The sequence below is a fragment of the Pieris napi genome, chromosome 12 (assembly GCF_905475465.1).
Source record: "Pieris napi chromosome 12, ilPieNapi1.2, whole genome shotgun sequence".
NCBI lineage: Eukaryota > Metazoa > Arthropoda > Insecta > Lepidoptera > Pieridae > Pieris > Pieris napi.
Genome location: NC_062245.1, coordinates 3,289,457 through 3,312,992, shown reverse-complemented (window position 1 = coordinate 3,312,992; position 23,536 = coordinate 3,289,457). Strand labels below are relative to the sequence as shown.

Below are 23,536 nucleotides of genomic sequence, written 5' to 3'. Positions count from 1 at the left end.
ATTTTTGAAATTAGAATAGCCCATAAACAAGTAATAGATATTTACAAAAACAATTGCTACCACAGATAGCCACACGTGTGTCTTTAGACTCATTATTTTAGCAAGGTTAACAAATAAGTAAAGTGAAGTCATCGTCTGAGAATATAAGACAGGAAATAGAGTGACGTCCACCTTGCATTGCTAAAATTGCAACAGTTGCGTCATTTACAGTGACAAGATAACTCATTAGGAATATAAATAACTTCGTGAAATACTGTTTTGTTCGATTTAAATTTTGTTGATAATTTTAGTTTTTTTGGTGTCAACAGTATCTCTAAGCCCATCACAGACACGCGACACAATCAGATGATTGAGTAATGACAATCGAAACGCCTAGGTTTCGCCTTTTGTTAATCGACATAAAAGTACCAAAGAAGGTGGTTCTTAGTTCGTCGTGTATGAGGTGTCAAATGATACGGATTTACAAAAATAGGTGTAAATCGTAGAAAGAGTATAGAACTAGGTGAGCTTCTAAAATAACAATAATAACTAAAGAGAGAAGGCATTAACGTGAAATACTTAAGTGCGAGTGAAACAAAGTATCAGTTTTTCTATCTGTATTTGCGTATCGGGTTTTATTTGTTTACCACCGAGCCCTTGGTGGTAAACAAGTTTTCACCGCTTACTGATAAATCTGTGAAACCCAAGTCAAACCCATATTTTAAGACTTTATCCTTATAAGAGGTGTATTTAAAGTGTCAGTCATGGTGAATTGTTGCATAATTGGCTGTCAAAGCTATAGTGAACGTAAATAACCAAACATTACCTTTCATCGGTAAGTAGCTTATTTTGTCACGACTCAGTTACTTTGTTCAAGAATTATTCATTCGAATGTGTATTTTGGTCAACAATAAGCAATCTTCAATGAATTAAAACTCGAAATACGACATATGTCAATCATTCGCTATTTCACACGCTGTACGCTGATGCCTGGTCTTTACCATAGTCCGTCTACGGTGTAAGTAAAATAATGCGAGATCATTATTGTCTGACTACGTCAAAACCGACTAATAATGACTTAATTTGATTGACATCTCAGGGAACTGCTGTTAAACATTTTACAACGTCCAAATCGATTATGTAACTAAATACCACATAAACTACGCTAATCTGATTTATATAACGACCAATAAATTATGCATATTATTTGAAAATATAAAATTTGGCGCACACCCAACCATTGTCACCACTTCACTTATAAATTATTAATTATGGACCATTTCAATGATTTTCCTAGAAATCATTTCGACCGTATGAAACATTAAGCCGTTCCAATTGTTTATTATACAGTAATAAAATGATTCTATTCTATCTATGTCTATAAGTTAGTGATTTAAATATAAAATATATGGCTTTAATGAGAATGTCTTTGACGAAAGGAGTAGCAAAAGGTGATTTTTAGCGGAAAACGCGCAAAATTGTGTCTTCTTGGTGTTAAATTGGACTAGATTTAGTCGACGTAACAGAGTTTCGACTTCAGAAAAAGTTTGTTACGGTTAACGGTACTGTTCGACGAATGCCCGAGTAATACCTGCACGGCCAGAGAAAAAAGTATCACCAGTACTGGCAATGAATGCTGCTAAGTTTCTCGGCCCATTGGCTGGAAGCTTCGAGAGATGCGCTTTATGCCACATCCGATCTAATGGTGTCGCAATTACAAGAAGGTCACCAGCTATGCGACCACGACGTAAGCCGTACTCACAATAGTAGTTCTCAGGCAAACAAAAGACATTATTATTAGAATGAATGAATATAATTTGTCCATATGGAGATACCCTTTGAAACCTTCTACGTTACGACGGTTAAATACGTCCTTGAGAAGTAATATAAAACTAAAATACCTATATATTTAATACATGCGTACGTACGTACCCTGTTTAGAACGTTAGAGGACTTTGTGGCGGTTCAGTATATTTTTATTTATAGTAATTTTATTTATGAAATAGATAACACAGTGTATATTTAATTTAAAAAGAAAATTTGAATTATAGGCTGCAGCGAAATACGTGGGCAAAACTAATCAGATTTAATATCTTTTATATGAATAAATCTTCACATATTTTCTGACTGAATCTGATTTGTCTTGTAGATGAAAAAAAGATTACTGAATTCATATTGAATTTAGATGAAAATCTGTTTTAGGCTTTACAATTTTAATATCAATGGTTATAATTATATCAGCACTGTAAACACAGATGCAAAAAAAATTTAAGTAATATCAAAAGCACTTTTGAATCTAGATTCTTTCCACTTCGAGATGTAAAACCTTAGGTCAAACAACTTAACCCACTTTTAAATTCTGTTTCGTTGAAACTTGATAAGAAACTTGTTATTTGGCATTTGAAATGAGAAACACGCAAACGTTTGTCCACACAACTTAACTTTTCTAACTTAACAATTCAGAAGTGCATTTGTGAAATGTTTTATATAGATAACAATACAATGTGACAATACATGGATCAGAAAAGAATGTAAAACAAAAGATAGAAATGTTTCAATTGATTGTCAATTCATCATTCATGCGTCATTCTCTAGATCCAATCACAGCTTCGCGACACGATCCGTCGTTGCCTTTACACTCGCTGTATTCGCTGTCCCATTCAGTCTACTTTGCTGTATCAGAATTTACACAATTTTAAAAGAGTGAAAACCTAAAAACAAAAGACGAAACGACAGCGCCCTCTGTTTGCATGTGATTGGTCGAAGGGTCTGTAGGCGACGAGATACGTCATGATTAAACGTATAGTCCTTTTCATGAAAGAAGTCCCCCAGACGCGGCGCTGCAATCGCATAACGTAATGTTACCATTTATGAGTAAAAAATTTACCAATTTTATTTACATTTAGCAGATGTAATTTATCAAAATATAATATTATTTCTGCATACTTCGATGAAACAATATTTCTGTTATGTAAAAAGTATATTTTTATTTACTTATATTAGCGGTGTACCAATACTTATACTTACAGGGAAAAGATGAGAAAATAGGGTAAAGAAAAGCAATACAATTTTTTATTCAGTTTTATTGCATAATTGTTGGGTTACAATTTTTTTTGAAGTACACGCCGCTATTATACCTTCGTTTGTAATTCTTGTTACAGTTTTCTCTGACACACCTGCAATTAAATTATGAACAATTAAAAATAATAGTAACTTTAAGTTTATAATGCTTATGTAATATGTAATACATATTTTAATTTCAGTTACCTAGTTTCATCACGTTATGTATTTATTCAATTTTGTCGCAAAAACTAATTTATATCATAAAAGTCCCATCAATACAGCAAAAAATTATTAAATGGCAACTCTAAAAAGTACCTGTTATGGCGGCAACTCTCTTCCGAACATTGTTTAGTGGTATTAAAACACCTTGATTCTTATGTTCCGCTTCACAGAACTCTTTCACCTTTAATTTCATTTCTCGAGCCGAACTTTTTACAACTTTTGGCATTGTAATCAATCTTTAAAATGCACTAAGCTAGTTAAAAATTCACAAAAATCTACCACAACAAACGAACTTGATAACATCGACGAATGACAACATTGCCGATCTGTCAAATTTAGTTCCAAAAATCACCGCGGGACTTCTTTCATGAAAAGCACTATACGTTTGTACAATGACAATAGAACATTTTGTTTCGTCTTCTGTTGTTTCAGGTTACTTTGTATTATCTACACTATATCTAAGGAAGAAACTAAAACGATATATCCTAATAAACATAATCGATTCCTTTGCTACATATTGATTTATTTGCATAGACATGTAGTCATAATTATCTGCTATTTAGGAGACCTTGCATACAAATGAGATGTTCATTCTGTCAAGATGTTTGTTTACGTTATTTTGACATTGTATCATTATTTTAATTGCTGTGTTACTGATTCTCTGCCAAATTCTGTTATAGTAGCTGTGTCGCGACTTTGTGTATAATAAAAGGATGCTAACTAATCCTTTTAACTGACAGCTACCACTTCACATTTAGTTGTCTAACATATTATTATGTCAGCAACTAACTCTTTGCAGGACTCTTCTCTGTAAAGTGCAAAATCTAGCATCTTATAGATCTTTAACTAATCTCACTTACCACCCTTTCTGAATATAAAGAGTGCTAGAGATTTTTTTTGTTTTGCTTTAATATCTTATAATAATATGCCAGAATTAATATTAATATAATTAAAGACATTTAAACAAGCTATTACCAAAGTTGCGTACGTTTTCCTGTTTCACAAATTTAGTTATGTTTAAATTAAGTTACGTCGCGTACGTTAAAAAATTATATATAAATTAAAAATATAATTTACTTAATTTATTATTGCTATAAATCGATTTTTATTTCCATGAATGTGTGACTGTACAAATTTCAAAGTTTGCCGCGCTGCTTAGCTTCTAGGCCAAAATAATTTGGCCTTGTTTAGCCTTTTTTGCGATCCGGGATGGGTACAGTTTTTTTATTAATAGGAAATGGAAAAGCCTTACCATACAAATATATTCTAGCTAATCGTGTTCATTTAAATAACTATGATACCATAGAAACAAACGATGAAACATACTCACTTGGCTCAAGAAAGTGATTAGACTTGTTTGGTAAAATTGGCCCCTGATACCCTGCCAAGTCTTCCGTCCTCTTTTATAAACGACAGTGTCAAATACGCAATTATCAATCAATTGGCCGTAATAGCGGGATGAATCTTAACATTGTTATTATTTATTTATTAAGTACTTCATTGTGACATTGTAATACATGAGCGACGTCAGCGTACAATTTGTTACAATTATTTTGCTCATGGTAATGACTAATCGATATTTGAACAGATGTCAAATTAAAGAAAAACTAAGTATACTTGTTTTTTTAAATGGTAGGCGTATGATGTGTATTTGTTATGCTACGTCACTAAATTGCTGCTATCTTAGTTAATATGTTGAATATTACTGAAAAAAATCTAAAGGGTCTAAAGTATTGATTGCGTGATACCTGACCGATACCTACTTTGTATCAAATTTTAGAATCCAAACGAGATTTTCAAATTCACGTGTATTTTTATCGCGTAAATAATTATTCTATGACTAGTTCCTCGAGTAATGACTGCATGAGGACGTAATGTATTTATAGGCGGTCAAGCAGCTTAGCCGTAACAGCATAGAGAATTCTCATCCATAATAAACTATAGCAATAAGCTTAACAACAAGTAAAGAAATAAAGAGCAGTAACTGTGCACAAGCCGAACGTGCTCTGCATTGCAGTTCTGATGGCCCGATACGATAGCCTGACCCTTTGAATTGGCCCATAATTTTGCAATGGAGATACAAAATGACTGTCGTACTTCAAATGGGTTATTATGGCTACGCCGCTACAGCCTGGCATTTTGTTGAAATGACTGTTGCTACGACGTAGCACTATGATACGTTCTTTGAATGTATGGTCGTTTTAAGCTTTTGTTTTGTTGTATATATTTAATATTATTTCAATTTCGTCTACTAATTACAATTTGTACAATTTAAAAGTTTGATAGAGCACAAAAACTAAGGGTCCATACATAAACTAAGTCTGCGTTACCTGCCTGTTATTATAATCCCACATCTGGTCTATAGGAAGAAGGAGCTCCATATGCACAATTGGCCAACGGTAACAAGCTATGGGCAATCGCTCTCTAGTGTCAGAGGCATACATTGATCATTGACAGACCAAGACTAGTCTAACATGAATATATCTTCAAATTTAATATTTTGTATTGTGTATTAAATGAAAGATACGTTAATTCATCATAACGTCTAAATTTTAATGTAATTAGATGTTGGCTTCAAAGCAACTATTTCTGATTTCAAATGCTCATATGAAAATTATGAATAGTAAATTGACTTAGTAAGCTGTGCACGTTCATGTAATTTAAAGTAAAAAGGTTTTATATATCTTTGAAATTTTTGGTTATTATTAAAGGTTTCGAAATTTGAATTTTGTTTAGAATTCCTCTGTAATGTAAATATTATTTTTAATGAAATGAAGAATAATATATTATAGAATTTTATATACAAACTATTATATAAAATAAAACAGCAATTATGATTCATATAAAATACACTCGTCAACTATAATTGGACAACCTCTACTAAATTGATAACAAAAGAACCAACTAAATATAGCTCATTCAAACAAAACAAGGTTACAACAATTCGACTAAGGTCCTTCAAGAAAAGAGCGTACCAATTCTTAATAGGCAGGCAACGCACTTGCGAGCCTTCGGGCGATGTTAGTGTCCATGGGAAGTATCATTTAACATACTGGGTTTACATACATATTGGGTTCTATCTCAAAAAATAAGGTTATAAATGATAAGATAATGTTCGAACCTACAAAAAGAAGCAAAAATCTATAAAGTAATTTTATCACAAAATTAAGTAGAGTAAAATTGGGTCGCTATATATAAGATAGATAAAGCTTAGTTACCAAATTAACAAATACGTTAGCCACACATTCTATTAAAAAGTAATTCCCAAAATAAAAATTACGAAATAAACGAAGTACAAGTCGGCAGACCTTCATGCTGAAAAAAAAACCCGTCTACACTTTTCTCGAAGTCGGTTAAAACGACTGTTTCTTTCCACGTGTAAGTAGATAAATTTAGAAAATTCGTCGGCCGTAAAGATTGTAACAATCCTAAAGGTTGGACATAAATGAAAAGACAACAAACTTGAAAAAGAATCGCTACACAAAATGTATTTTCATGAAAAATGTGAGCCAACATTCGTGCCTGAGGCGTTACACGCCAGCGAGTTTTTTTAACTATGCATATTATAATTATACTTTCATACTTGGTTTGTAACAATGGAACAATTCATAAAAGGTCCAAATTTTAGAACAACATTAGTTAAACACAACTTTTTGGTTGGCCATTATTTGAATTTAGAATTTCGGTGAATTATTTGACGCATGACAAATGACAGTTGTGATTTTCAATTGATTATTGACATTAAATTTTGAACAATGTTGCTAGGCAATATTTATATTTTTTTCATAAATGTCAAAACTGGATAGATAATAAAAGCTATGAAGCTATGCTAGAACATAAGTAATAAAGCACTAATAACTAATAGTTTATAGTATAAACTGATTTTACGTGTATTTACAGGCGTAAATTCTCCTTTATTAATTTATTCGCTGTTTTTACTAAAAATCTTGTTAAAACAAGACCCTTAGGAAGATTGATGTCCATTAGTAAATACGCACGCAAACAATTTCACAAAGAGTGGTTCCTGCTGAGTCTAGACCCTTATAAAAGGAGGAAACGAGGTTTTAATATATTTTAAACTTAATTAGATTAAGACTTTTTCATCCCTATCGTAGAAATAATGTTATGTGTATTAAATAAGTTGTGCTATTGTAATTGGACGATATATCGATCGATGAAGATTTCTAAATACGTGTCCTAAATTCCGTAGGTGTATTTATGTTTGTCCACTCTTTTATTCAGTTTGTTGTGTTAGTGATTCAGTTATTATGAGTAAACACATATTTTTTCTTTTTCAGTTGGCGAGTATTTGTGACGGTTTTAATTTTTTATTACTCTTATTATTATTGCGTCTTACCTATTCTGTTTGAAGTTTCGTATCCCCAATAGTATGGGGTGCAAAACATCCATTTTCTTTTATATACGTAAACATCTGTTTTTACTATACACACAGAATTTTTAGCCGGAAATGAAACCCGCTTTGAACACAGGAAAATGTTTAACTATTTTTATAAGAGCCTTCCTTCACCGGACAAAGCTATATACTATATGTTTTAAACATATAGCAACAGAAGCGATCATTTCTATCTTACAAATGATACACTTAATTGTTCAAATGTGTCCCTCTTATCTACTATGTACCTATATTTAATTTGTAATATATTTAACATTCCCTCATAAGGAGAAAGAAAACGTCGTGAGGAAAACCAGCGTTGAAGACCCAAAAAGTTCAAGTGTGTCATTCTCAGAATGCTGATCAATTACTTGTCTATCATAAAAAAGATGACGAAATAAATAGATAACTCAGGCCAACACCAAGGCTTGTAGCACCATTAGGTTTTTACTATTATGTACATTTCGATACTGAACTGAACTGAAACTGAGTCAGTACTGACAATTTTCATTTTATCATATTTCATATTTTTAACAAAAACAGTGTGAATAGACAATTCCTTTTATTATATTTGATAGAAGTATGGGGTAGCGCTTCAACTAGCAAACATAAACAACTTCAGGTTCTACAAAATAAATTAATTAAAATCCTCTTTCTTCATCCTACTGTTACTGCCACAAACACTTTTCGATGACACCAAATTGATGAACATTAAGCAGTTCTACAAATAGACAAGCATTTTAGTTTTAAAAAAATCCACACAAGCATTAAAATTCGTTTCAATCCCTCACGTAGCCGGCATAATACTAAGCATATACATCTAAAGAAAACACTTTTTTACCGGATTGAAGTTATGTATTATAAATTTATTATATATACACTTAAAATTATTTTACATAATTAAAGTGGTCACGGTGACTGAAGACAAAAGTATCACAGCTGTAGAAAACCTTGTTTTGTATTGTAAATCTGTATTTATTTCCCCGGAGTTGATATGGACTAAAAGATGGATGGTTTTCACAGAAATGACTCACGGTGACATTTTCGCGGATTGTTTATCTTAGATTTTACAAAGTAAACAATCCATATATATCTACCTAAAATCAGAACAAAGGATACAAATAAAATATAACTTATTTTAAAGCAAATCATTAAAACAGTTTGCCTTCTGAGATACGGGAAATAGGAGCAGTGGACCTATTCCAAATACGCCTGCAAAGTTTTTGGTAGACTTTGATGCAGTAGCAGCGTACGACGCGACGGTGGCGTGATATATTTTACTTTTTATGCTTTTAATATTCTTTCTCTCTCATGTAAGTGACCTGTATGTTTTTTAATGAGAATTCACTTTAAATATAACTCAATAGTTACTTAATCCGTATAATTATTGTACAATATGTTTGAAAACTTCGATATATCAACATATTTATTATATCTGTAAATAAATCTAACCTGTAATAAATCTGACCTAAAAAAGTAGTAATACAACCTTTTTAGGTCTGGGCCTCAGATATCTGAATATGTTTCATGATCATTTTTCAATCTAAGTAAGTAAGTAATCCAAGTAGGTCATCAGCCTCCTGTGACACACGCCGTCGACTTTTTGGGTCTAAGGCAAGCCGGTTTCCTCACTATGTTTTCCTTCGTCGTTCGAGCGAATGTTAAATTTTGCATTCAAAAGTCCAAGCCAGGGATCGAACCTACCGACCTCAGGTATGAGAGTCGTACCCTGAAGCCACTAGGCCAACACTGCTCTATCACAAGTGTCTTAGGGTGAGATCTATAGTCCGCACTTGGACTTTGCTCAGACTTACCTTACGAAAAACTTTGCTTAGTGTACACTAAGGTTAAACTATGATTTCGTATTTATAGACATTTTAACGGTGAGATTAAGCTAAGCCCAAGCTAAGACAGCAAATGTCAAAATACAAATTGATGTTTCAGTTCATGCAATACTTTGTTTATTATCCTTTAAAAAAGTAAACAATAACAAATATTTAAACATCTAAAACGGTACACATATATCTTCAATTTATTGTTATTTATGTATTCATTTATTTTATTATTGCAATAAATAGAAATTTACGAGTAACCTTTAGAAAATGTATTAATTATTTAAAGATGACAATAATTTTGTTACGTAGAACGGATCGCATTGTTTTGACAACAGCAACAGAGCACTTGTATCAAATATCAACAATTGAAAATTTTGCCTAAAGTGTTGTATATGTTCGGAACGAATACAACCAAAATCCTTCCATCCTGTACGGTGAGAATGAATTCAAAAGAAGGAACCGTATTTTGAAACACACGGTATTAAATGTGATCCTGCCACTGATCATTACAAACTTGCAACCTTATAACAACAGAGGATTGCCAAACCTACCGCAATTGCAAATACTTTTTGCATTAAGGCATAAAAATGCAACTGGATGTTTTCAGGTAATATTGTGTTCATAAATATGTATGGTTTTTCGATTTGAATATTATAGGTACCTATGTATTCTCAAATGATTTTAAATACATTATATGTTGAAGACATTTGTCTTCTGACTTTCAGAAACATATATGTAACTAATAATAATTCATTGACATTACAGATGGTGTGTGGTGATCTGAACAGAATAAGCCAATCTACAGTCTGTTTAATTATAAATAAAGTCTCTGCAGAGTTGCTCCTAGATTTGTAAATTTTCCAAGAAATATGAACACAGCCAAAAGGAAGTTTGAAGAATTAATAAGATCTAATACTCACCATGACCTAAACAGTATAATCAGAGCTATTGACTGCACCCATATAAAAATTAATAGACCCAAAGGTATCGCTCACTCTGAAGCATACAGAAATAAAAAAGGGTAATTTTCTGTAAATGTGCAAGCAATAATAGGGCCTGATATGGAAATATTTGATATAGTGACCAGGTGGCCTGGCAGTTCACACGACAGCAGGATATTTAGAAACTGCCAGGCGTATGCAAGGCTGCTAAATGGTGAACTAGAAGGAGTTTTAGTAGGTGACAGCGGTTATCCGGCACTTAACTTCATGTTAACAACACTTTTATATCCAACGACAAGAGCTGACAATAATTATAATTATTCTCAAATAAGAACTAGGCATATTGTTGAAAGGGTTTTCGGAGTATAGAAAAGGAAATTTCCATGTTTACAGCTAGGACTACTGTCAAAATTGACAAAATATACTACATAGTTATATATAATTATAGCTTGTGCTGTATTGCATAATATAGGTATATAGAGTCATAAGCATCCCCTATGCTTATGATGATGGTGATCTTGCTGACAGCAGAAGTTGTGTAACACAGAAACAATGAAAGATCTCCTACAGGTCTAGCATTCCGGCAATCTGTGATTGCACAATTTAACTAGGTAATTTGTTCGGTAATAAAGAATATCAAAACAAAACTTGTTTCATTTTAAACATTTATTTTCTGATTCTTTTTTTGAGTGTAATACATATTTCTAATACTAATTTATATTTTTGTTGAAGAAATTCTATTTCTAACAGATTTTTTAATTTTATATGTTCCACTCCTATCTCAAATTTTTTAGGGTAGTCAGGTAATAAATGGTAGAAGATTCAGGGAAACGAAAATAACAGATGTGAAGCGAGAGTCATCGGTTAGGTTATAGTTTGAATTTCGTTGTCACTATAATATGCCAGGGCTGCCAGGTGACAGATACGATATCACACCAGTTATTTATAAGATCTCTCAAAAATGGGGTTGAACACTTATATAAATAATGTAAATAAACAACAATAGATACCATAATAATGTATAATTATTTTATTTCATGCATTTCATAGGTATTTATCAAGATCATTTAAAATTTCTTTGAATTCAAATTCTATTTTTCCCAAAGTCTATGGAACTCTGATACCAAATGGCAACACCGTTCATTAAAAACCGACAAAAATAAAAAGTCCAGTAAAAGATATGATGGTAGAGCAAATTTTAGGCCATTATTTTTGTTAGGCTTATAGTCAAAGTTTTTGGTAAGTCGTCGATTTCGTGGACTTGAGATTAAGCTAAGCCAACACTAGGGAGGGATTCGCAGTTTGCTCTATAAATACCGACTGTGTCTTAGCTCGATAGTTAAGTCAGAGTAAAGTCCAAGTGCGGACTATAGATCTCACCCTTAGTCAAACGATTAACAGACTCAAAATTAGTATGTGCAAAAACGCGAACGTGAAACCAAAGCCACATCGAAACCAAATAGAGGTGCATTTTATGGAACTTTTATGATTGGCCAGTTAAGGGCGAGAGCGGAGCAGAATCGTTTTGGTTCACCGAGTTCCGATATTAGCTCTATAGACGAATTACACTAAAGTCAAATTAGTCGCGTTTTCCCAAATTCGGACCTTAGCATTATCGCTATTGAAAGTTAACATAATATGTATTCAATTAATTGTGTAAATTGTAAATGCGAAGTCCTTTATATATGTATGTATGCTTTACACATACCATTAGGGCAAGGGTTATTATTTTCGTCACAGACCCTAAATTCTTTGCCTTGGCGGCAATTTTCGGGCGCAATATAGAAGTATTATCTATGAAGTATTTTTGTAGCGTGAGTTATGTAACGTTAGTAAAGATATATATAATAATTATATTAGTTAATAATAAAAACCGCAAACCAAATGTTAACAGTCATCTTACACTTGTAGCTAATAAATTGTCAATCAGTTTAAATGAGCCCTTTTAGTTTTCACACATTCATATAACATTCTCGTTACCGAAAATGTCCCATAAGTCGACATCACTAGTAATCGTTATAGGTAATAGATGCATCACTAAGTTTAAAAAACCCATAAATAATGTTTCAGTTTCTGTTAAGGCCGATTTACATTATCTTAGTGTTTAGGAGAGTGCTTTAGTACAACTTGAAAGGCAAGTTCTTCAGCGTAGCGTTTACTAAAGCAAGTAGCGTTTACATGTTTCAACTAAAGTACTATCCTAAAGCACTCTCCTAAACACTAAGATAATGTAAATCGGCCTTAAGACCAGCGTCGCACCCCACTACCCCTAATTTTATGTTAGTTATAAGCTCTCGTTTTAAACGATTAAAGACAGTTAACACTTAGCTTCGAACAAAGTGTTTCATTTATTTGAACATCCCTCCAACAACCGCTATCGAGCTTAACTCGTGTCTATGTCATTAGATAAATATGTAATAAATGAATAAACTGCTCGATCTTTGAAATTCTGTTCAAACGCGTAATTATAATTACAACAGAATTGTTCTCGCTCATCTCTTATCAACAACCGACAAACGTAGAAGTGACGCTTCTCAGAAATTAATTTAAATACATCCTTGTCTTTCCACTAAGCTGAGCACGAGTCGATTTGCAATTTAGATGGCCTAGTGAGAGTTAACGTTGCATGAAACGAAACCATTTCATTTATTGAAATGATTGGTTTTCAACGACCGTCTGCATGCCGTCATGTCTGGTTTGTAGTTTTTGAACATCACCTAGGACATAGTCGACGTAGTCACGTATACGATACGATAAGTGGAATCGTATAACATCGTGAAATACTGGAAATATGTCAAATAAAAATTCAATTAAAAGCATTTTTCATTTTAAAAAATAGCTAGTTTTCAGCTTTGAATTCCTTTGTAGATGATATAAGAAAAATCTATAAAAATTATCGCTGTATAAAATAACCATTGAGCAGTGTTAATCTGAGGTCGTAGGTTCGATCCCCGCACCAATGGACTTTCTTTCTATGTGCGCATTTAACATTTGCTCGAACGGTGAAGGAAAACATCGTGAGGAAACCGACATGTCTTAAACCCAAAAAGTCGACGGCGCGTGTCAGGCACTGGAGGCTGATCACCTACTTGCCTATTAGAATTAAAAATGATCATGAAACAGATTCAGAAATCTGGGGCCAAGACCTAAAGAGGTTGTAGCGCCACTGATTTTTTTTATTATAAAATAACCATAAATCCTAACAAACAAGGTTAATATTGATTCGGAGTTCTCGACAAACGCTACGATTGTCGATTAATCCGATGTCATCTCACACTAGGCTTACGCCTGTTTCACTGACTTAAAATTACAACGAGTTGCGAACTTTCCAATTCCTGCCCTTTTATTTGTTTTGCGTTCCTCCGCCTGAAGCTTCGCGTCCAAACATTTTTAAACTAAAATGCCGTGTTTATCGGCGAAGAAAATCTGATCTCTTTTTAATGAGCGCAACTTTATTCCGCTTAAAGTTTAATGTTTAATTACGGCAGTTCTTTTTTAAATTCATTTTATGAACAAAGGCGCATCTTTAAATAAAGTTATATACACCTATGTATTAAATAAAATAATATATGAAAATATCATCTACATATATATATAAAAATGTTATGTTTGTATTTCTGAAATTTTCGCATGATATATAATCCGCATCAAGGATTGTTTTTATCATTTTTTTTTTCACAACAATTGCAAAATTAAACTTATATTAATGTTTTCTTTGTTAAGTTTCTCATTTCTCAACCATTCAATCACAATATGCCACAGCGAAGCATGGCAGGGAACAGTACATATATAAAAATAAAATTGATTTAATTAGACTTCAAAATGAAGCTGCGAACTCAACATTTGTCTTCTTACTACCTACAGTAAACAGTTATTGAATATATAATGTATGTGTTATATAAGTAGAAATGGGAATTTAATTTCTCTACTAAATAAACCCGTGTCAACAATATGCCCTTTTTGTCATACCAAAAATAGTTCAAACTTGTTTGCTTTCAATAATTGAATAAATTTATGCAAATTACTACTAACAACTCCCAGCGGCCAGTTGATCAGTCACATGTTTATTTGTTGCGTACACAGCGTACATACCAAGAGGTGTTTTTACTAACACTGGTTACTTGTAGAGTTTGTAGACAATACTATCCTTCTGTGGCGATATAATTTTCCATGGGTTGGCCTCAGCTATCATCTGTTTCATTTATACATTAATTTCAGCCTTCTTCATCTGGCATTTCCTTGATAATCGGTAGGAGGCTCATCTAATGTTAAGTGATACCGCCGCTCATGGACACCCACATTGCCAGAAGACTCGCAAGTGCGTAGCCGGCCTCTTAAGAATTGGTTAGCTCTTTTTGAAGTACCCTACGTTGAATTGGTTCGGAAATACTGTGTGTGGTGGTATTATAAATTAGGCTTATTAATAACTATTAAGCGTGCGTCTGTGTGCGTAATATAATCAACGTAAGCCTAAACACATTCGTGCAGTGGAAAGTGACACATACAGTTATTTCTGTCTGCGTTTCGATCGCATAATATTTTATTTCAGTGTGTACTCATGTTTATTTGTAGATGTGTAGGCCAATACGGATATTTAGAACAATCTGTGACACGATTCTATTTGTTCTATCTCTGTTCCTCGAAAATTATGTTTAGAATGTTGACTATGTTGTTTTATCGCGCACATAATGGCTGCCACAATGTTTGCTTTAGAACGGGATAGCATATAAAATTTTATAGGTTTAGTAAGACTAATGAAGTGTTAAAACTGTGTAATGTATAATTTAAAATAAATACACAGTTTAGTAACTAAAAATATTTTACACTTTAATTATAAGTATAATTTAAAATTATTTTTGAAGTTATACTTCTTTAGGCGCGTTATGAAAAATTGATGAGAGTGAAATTTTACGATGCGCGCGAACCGTTACACAAAATTAACAGAATGAAATGGCCCACGGAAGATGCTACGGCATTGGACATATTTTAAAAACAACATTCGAATAATAATAGAATTTATGTTACACTTAATGTAAGAGAATAATAATAAATATTTATTTATTTAATTTTTCAAATGTAAACTGAACTTTATTGACTATAATGACTCCTTTTCCATTCTTTGATTATTTGATTGTAATTAATTATTTGCATGCAATCAAAAACTATTTTTAATAATGCCAAAGAAGTATAACTTCTTACGCGCGTACATAAGTACACGCACCCTTTTTTTTTTTTTTATATTTTTGGACCTCTTTTTGTTTATTGTAATAGGCAAGTTGGTCATCGGACTGTCACACACCCTCGACTTTTTGGGTCTAGGGTCAGTTTCCTTACGATGTTTTCGCATGCGCATAGACAGAAAGTCCATTGGTGCACAGCCGGGGAATCGAACTTACGACCTCAGGGATGAAAGTTGGACGTTGAATCCTCTACTTTATACTAACAAGTTTTATAAACTAAGTGATTTTATTGTAAAGTTTTCCGCGAAGCTGCAAGATATGTTTACACCTAAATACATTTCACTTAGCGTTTAGTTTTATTCTCAGTATGCGTTTAATGACTCATTGATCTAGTGGTTAGTACCCCTGACTTTTAATCCATGGGTCCCGGGTTCGATCCCCGGCTGAGACTGAGATCGATGTGATGAACATTTGGTGTTGTGCTTAGGTCTTGGGTGTTTAAATATGTATTTAAATGTCTATCTATCTATAATATGTATGTATATCCGTTGCCTAGTACCCATAACACAAGCTTCACCAGCTTAGCATGGGACTAGGTCAATTGGTGTGAATTGTCTTTAAAAAAAATGTTTTGACAAACTAATACAGCTACAGTTATTACGATAAATCAACCATGGACCGTTGAAAAATTTGCGGCGGGCATGACCCATTGTCAAAATATAATATAATATGGGCATTGGCTAGATCGTGTTACCTTTTCCATACAAATACGATCGCGGGTCACAAAGTATTTTTGTCTAAAGCCCAAATAGTGCTAGTACCAGAATTCCCTACTATAGAAACTAAATAATAGCCCAATAACTTTATTCATTTGCATAAACACTATGCTACGTTTTACGCTTTATTACACTTCGTTTAAATAAACGGTTGAAATATTAGTAAATTTCTACACTTTGTGACGTCAAAGTGTGATTTGAACGAATTTTATTACGTCAATCATTTAAAGATCATTGGGACATTGTCCTTAATCCACTCTTTTTAACGGCATAAATGAGATAAGTCATGATGGATTTTGAAATATATATAGCAATGGGAATTAATTTTCGCACTAACTGGATTAAAAGAAATTATTTTTGTTAGGCATTCCAAAATTCAATTTTATTTAATTTTAAATAAATTTCATTTAAATTAAGAATAAATCATACAAAATCAATGGATATGGTAATCAAATATGTCTCTTTTTTATGGCGATAGTTTTAACTTTATGCCAGTTTCAAGTTCATTTCTTCTTCTTCTTTCTTGTTCTATATTACTAAAGGTCGTGTTGGTGTTGCATATCTTCCTCCATTCCGCATCTTTCAGTCTCAGCGCTTGTGTAATACCTGTAAGGACCTTAACTTGGTTGGTCCAGCGGTAATGGTAACTTGGTAGGGGATCGGCCTCTGGGTCCGTTCCACTCTACTAAACAAATCTTTCTTACAAAAGGTTCAATTAAACAGAAAACAAATGAGCCTACACATATTGTACTGTAACGTCTTTAAAAGCTTCATTTTATTTAGATTACTGCACCGAGAACTGCATGTAATTTTAAATTTCGAATTCAAACTGCAATTGAATTTAGAACATCGAGTTATATGCATCGCAAACTATAATTAATCATGTAAGTAGTTCACAAGTTGACGCCTGTATCTGTCGTGCACAAACTAGCCGTATATTCCGAGTTGTACCCCGGAGGATGAGTTCAGGTTACAAGGATTGGAAGAAGTTTCCCTTTGATAAAGTTTTAATGTATTCTTCGGAAAGTTCCAAACTTGTCTCCGAGGTTATGACGGATTCGTGTGTGACCTTTCACTTCGTTTTCTTTTAAGATAGGTCTGTGAAAAATTAGGAATCGTCTAATTTAACACATTTGGGTTTATATTACGTAATATGTATACATATTTCTAACATACAAATATTCAGTTTTTACAATATTCTTACAGTCACAATATTAAATAAAAATTCGTTAAGAAAGTTACAACAAATTTCAAAAATTTGGTCCCTGTGGTTTTTTCTATTTATTGCGTGGGTTTTTCTATATACTTCTTTACCGGTAGGTACTATACATACTAGGCGCAAACTTAATTAGCGAGTATTTATACTTTTTATATTTTTCAACCAAATGCGTACTAAAGTTTATATCGTTATATAACTCAATGCTAAGAAAAGCTTATGCTAAATGAGTCGGGACTAAGCAGTAACTATGTCTCATGTATGTCAAAGTTAATAAATCCATACGTTTTTGACAAACGGATGGCATTAAAAATAATTATTTTTCATTTTATCAATGATGCACAAAGTCAAATTCTAAGTCAAAATCCTTTATTCATTTAGGTAACAAAATGAACACTTATGAACTTCAATAAAGAAATACATATAAATGCTGAATGCTTCCAATTTTATATTTACTGCCAGTTCTCAAATCAAGGGCGTAGAACGGAAGAGAAGAACTGGCAATAAACTCTCCGCCATTCTTTGCACAAGCATGTATTGTTTTCGTATGTCGTATCTGTATGTGTTTCGTAAGGGTGCCTCGTTAAATAAATAAATATATATAGGCTATGACGACTATGAATCTTAGTATTAGAGTTCTTTATAACTACTGAGTAGGTACCAGCACACGTACCATACCACGATAGGGATCCCGGCCTCGACGTTTGGGCGTTTTCCTCAAAATCTGTAGCGTTTTTGTCACAAGCTTGTAATCGCGGTACAAAATTAGCGAGTAGGTACCAATATTTTTATTTACCACAATTTCTATATTCACTAAATTTCATAACTACCATTTCCATAGACGATTTGAAATCTATAAATCTATAAAAGCATTATGCAAGTTGGATCGGAAGCTTCATGGAAGAAATAATTAACGATTATGCCAAATGCACTGGAAATCTGGTTTCCTTTAAATGGATATTAAATTATTTTCATTAGATTCTATAGTATTCTAAGAATCTGGGACCTCACTTAAAAAGCTTACTATTTCTCGAAACAATTTCTATTATAGACGATGGGTTCCATTGTAGGTTTCGCACTCCTCTACTGCTTCATTTAAGAATAAGTTATAACAACTATTATTGTCTTAAGCCTAGTATCTTTCTTTATTTTGTCTATTAGTATGTTTGTCGTTGTCCTGATCTATATATTTTGTGTTGTATTGTCTAGTTAGCTAACGTTCTGCTGTCAAGTTTTTGTTTGTATCTTATTTTTATCAGTGAAACTTTTGTGAATATATCCAATGTGTTAATTTTATACTTTATTTTTTACTTTTTATTTTATAGAGATGTATCTGTTTTGTTTCCTAAATAAATAAATTAATTTATATTAAATCGTTTCCAAAATACAACACCAAACACTGTTCGAAGCCGGACACGATGCAACGCAACATTTAAGCCTGAATAATTTATCCATTGAAAGTCTTGCGGGGGCTGATGAGCAACCAGAGAAGTGTTCTCCAAGAACTAGGGTTGTTGGACTGACGGCGAATGCCAAGGATATTTGCCGAGGGCCAGAACCAGTCTGTTGCCCAGATCCCCGTTAACAAAGACGTAGCGCTTACTAAATGCTGTCTCCGACACTATCGACATCTTTATATGTTCAGAGTGACTTCACAGTAGCGATTGTGTTTTAAAATTGTATATTTTATTGAGAGAATTTATGAAATATTAGTATTTTATAGTTTATGAAAATTATTAATTGAAATCTCAAATGACGGATTGTAAATTAAAATACCAGGTGTTTTTACTATCGAAGAAATAAATTAAAAATAAATTATAATTTGTATTAATTTTCGACAATTAATATTTTAATGACAATTAAATTCCTAACATATCTTCCTTTTTCCCTCCCTCTAAGTCTCGGAAATCTAAAGTTTTGTTTGTACAAACATGAACAAGACTTAAAAATTTGTTTGCCAAAGAAGTTTCACTTCTGACATGTGTACTTTGTACGCACGCACTTTATTTATCCTATTCATATATATATTTTCCTCGACATTATAGTTTTGGTTTCGTACTGTAAGGATAGTGAATGTATTTTTTGTGAATAAATAAATTACCTATTTAAAAGCATTAGCATATACATATTGTGATTTCAATCTCTACGCCCTTGACTTGCGAAGTGGTAGTAAATGTAAATTTACAATCAATTTAACATCATTTCTGTTGACGTTCTTAAGTATACTTGGTTACCTATATGAAAAAAAACAAACAATATAACTTGTTCTAAACCAGTCTCATAACCATTCTTGATATTTTATTAAAGAAAAACGTTTATTCGAAATCCAGTGATATTACGAAACCATACATTCCGGACACAGTAAGAACTCTTAAGAGTTAATAGAAATATTGTTTGACTTTTCGAAATGGGGTCGTTAATAATAGATGTACATGGTTTCTTTGTTTCCATTAGGCGGATACACACAACGTTTTTACGTGATTTTAGAAAAACAATTTATTAGGCTATAGTATGCTGTGTAAAAGGTGGATTAAGTGTGTAATTAACCTGGAGCACGGCTTGCACTAATTTTTCATTCTATATGCGAAAATCCTGCTATAGGAAGAATCATGAAAACTCGATGCGAAGTCCTGTATGATAAAATCCAATACATTTTTGACGTCCGACTGTCCTTTCTGTATCATAAGGCCGATTTACATTATCTTAGTGTTTAGGAGAGTGCTTTAGTACAACTTGAAAGGCAAGTTCTTTAGCGTAGCGTTTACTAAAGCAAGTAGCGTTTACATGTTTCAACTAAAGTACTATCCTAAAGCACTCTCCTAAACACTAAGATAATGTAAATCGGCCTTTACTCTGTGTCCGGAGACTCGCTGACCCGACTGTTGTATAGCATTTTAAAACAGTACCTAATACTAATTTAAGATAGTAACAAAAATTTTGTTAGTGATATTTATAACACTTAAAATATTAACCTTTTAAAGCAATATAGATCCATAATATATAAACAACACTAAATAAGTCATACTTTTGGCGGGAAAGACATTTTCGATTCTGTCAATGCCCATTTTTCCCTCGTATTTGTACCGACAAACAATGCTTTAGATTCCAAACGAGGTCAAACTCTCTATCCCTTTCTAACCGTAGCTTAACCCTATCTCCGTCTCGTACGACCTGCAATCCCAGTGTCCCAATGATATTTGTGTTCGATTATAATTAAACATGTCCTCTTTCTTTTAAATGTCAGACTGTCTTTAATTAACTAGTGTTAATAATAGAAATGTTACAGATTTCGTGATAACTTGTAATTAAGCACCGGAATAATACAGTTATAAATACTACATACTAAGAAAACAGGTACTGAGTAAATGAGTTTGGATTTAAATGACAAACTTATTTTGATGAAAGAAAATATACGCATACGTATATAAAATATACAGCATATATTTTTTATTATATAACAAAAAGATGTTACTAATATAGATTACTTCATTTCATATTTGACAATTTGCATTGCTAATAAAACATCATGAATCTGTGAATCGCACAGACTTCAGTGAGATCACGTCTAAATAATAAAATTGTATTGTTAACCATTGTTACCACGACCTTGATTCTAGAAATAATACGAAAGATGGCGCCAAATCTGTTTGCAACACGTCTAACTGCTAGTTCGAGATAGATACTTCAATCGACCAAACAGCCAGTTGGCGAAAACAACATAATTTATTAAGAGGGAAGGTTTGCGAGAACTCGGGTAATAAAAACCCGCGTTGGATTTTGTATGGGTATTCTACGTCCAATTCACTTAGTATGACCGAGAAAGTCGTCGAAGCATAAGTTCCCATTTGCATAATCAATCATTTTCGTTGGAATATTTCAATTTTTTTCTCAACTAGTTTCGATATAGATTTAACGAAACAAAACACTATCTTAACATGTTTAACACAAGCGTAGAACGGAAGAGAAGAACTGGCAACTCTCCGCCGCTCTTTTTAATCGAGAAGTTTTTTGTTTTAAACAACGTTTGTAAGGAGCTGCAACCATTACACCATGTTCCACATGAAATCTTAAGTAATAAATAGGCATGGTGAAATAGGAGCACGCACTTACATTCTCAGTTTTCTCAATATCTTCAGATATTGATATCATCACCGCTGATCCTTCAACATTGGATTTCTTATATGATATTTACAGAATGATGTTAGGAAATGAGACTTCTGCATGTCCAAATCATTGGATGTTAAATGCGAGAGTAAGTTGGCGCCACTACAGACCATGGGCGGTCAAGTACGACGAAACGTTTCGTCACTGAATGCTGATTATATTCTTGCTTATGGAATTGAAATCGTCATCGTATGTATATATGAAGGACAACGTCAGTTATGAATATATTTTTAATTATTTTAGCTTTCATAAACTTTTAAAAATATTCCCTTTAAAATAATGTCTCCTGTGCTTAAAATACAAAATACAATGTAAGCTATTTTTGCCAAACTCATGTATAATTTATTGGAAAATATTAAATTTATATTAATAATATTTAAATAAACATCGGTAATTAATGACTCTCCAAAAGATTAATGTGTGTGACATACATTTCAGAATCTAAAATCCCGCGCACCTGGATTTCTTGGTAATTATAATTTACTTTGATTTATTAAAACCCTCTATGCTATACATACAACTAAGCTGTTGTATTGTACCTATACGAAATATATATAAAGGTACTATAAGCGTTATTAAATATTGTGTTTATCTATAGTATAGTGCATAATATAGTTATGAAACATTGCTTAACTAATTTAGGCTTAAACTAAGAGAGAGTTCGATACGATTTTATTAATAACCAAAATTGTTTTAAATTGAGATTTTCCATGTAAAGGCTGCAGTTCGTAACAATAAATTCAAAACGCCCACAAATCTATGTCAAACGATATTGCAATTGATTTTTAATTCAAATGACAACTGCGATTAGCAATTAATGTACATTATTCCATTTAAAAAAAAAACATTTTTTCCAGTTGAGAGCGGTTTTAAACGGCACTTCGCACAATTTCAAAGGATTCTATTATCATAATTCGAACAAGGGAAAAGAACAAAAAGCGAAGCTTCCTCATAATAAAAACAATGCCCGTTCTAGTCGTATGTGAATCGTTTCATTTGCTTACCCTTCCTCGCTTCGCTTGCCTTTTCGCTTTTTATTTTTGCGAAATGTCTGTGTTACATTACGTTTTGTTACGGCCAAAAATTTATTAACGTCCATAGTAACTAGAAATGTATTATGCAACACTTGTTAACATATTTATCACAGTCATTTAAATACCAAGATTACACTAGCAACATTTCAGTAAAGATAAACCTTTTCAAAAGTAATGTCATCCATCTATTTAGCGATTATTTATAAATCGAGTTTGGAAGGGGTCGTGTATAAATTGGATTTTGTTCAAACAGCTATGCAATTACAGGTGGATTAGAAAGTTATGATCCTAAGCCCACCGAGCGACAAGGATTTATATTACCGCGAAATATTTATTCGAGGCAATACGTATTACGGATCAATTCGTATTTAGAATTAAGAATCTGACTGTGAAAGGAAAATTTAGACAGTCTGGTTGGGCGTTGGATACGATTACTAAAATTAGTATCTGTGGGCTATATTAGTTCTAAATTTAAAATGTCTTTATTTAAAGCGGGAAAAACTTTTGTATTAACTAAACTATGAATAAAAGTTAAAAACAACAGACACAATATTTTGAGTATTTATTTAAAATATATTTTAGTACATTTTTACAAAATTTGTTCTGTTTAGTATTTACTATATTGACATACTTCATCAAATATCTAGTTTTAGTTGATTAATTAGTTAAATTACTTTAGTAAATGTTTATCAGAAATCTCAATTTGAATTCCAAATTTTATCCTTAATTCTAC

At 32.5% G+C, this 23,536-nt stretch overlaps 1 protein-coding gene and 1 long non-coding RNA gene across 6 annotated transcripts in view; one reads left to right on the top strand and one right to left on the bottom strand.

The window, feature by feature from the left end:
• LOC125054812 overlaps nt 1–23,536 on the bottom strand; it is a 231,412-nt gene that overhangs the window by 184,036 nt on the left and 23,840 nt on the right. The gene's annotated exons all lie outside the window — the stretch shown is intronic.
• On the top strand, nt 9,716–10,328 carry LOC125054813. The gene is made up of 2 exons (XR_007117774.1): nt 9,716–10,099; nt 10,258–10,328. It is a non-coding gene; the product is annotated as an uncharacterized LOC125054813 (long non-coding RNA).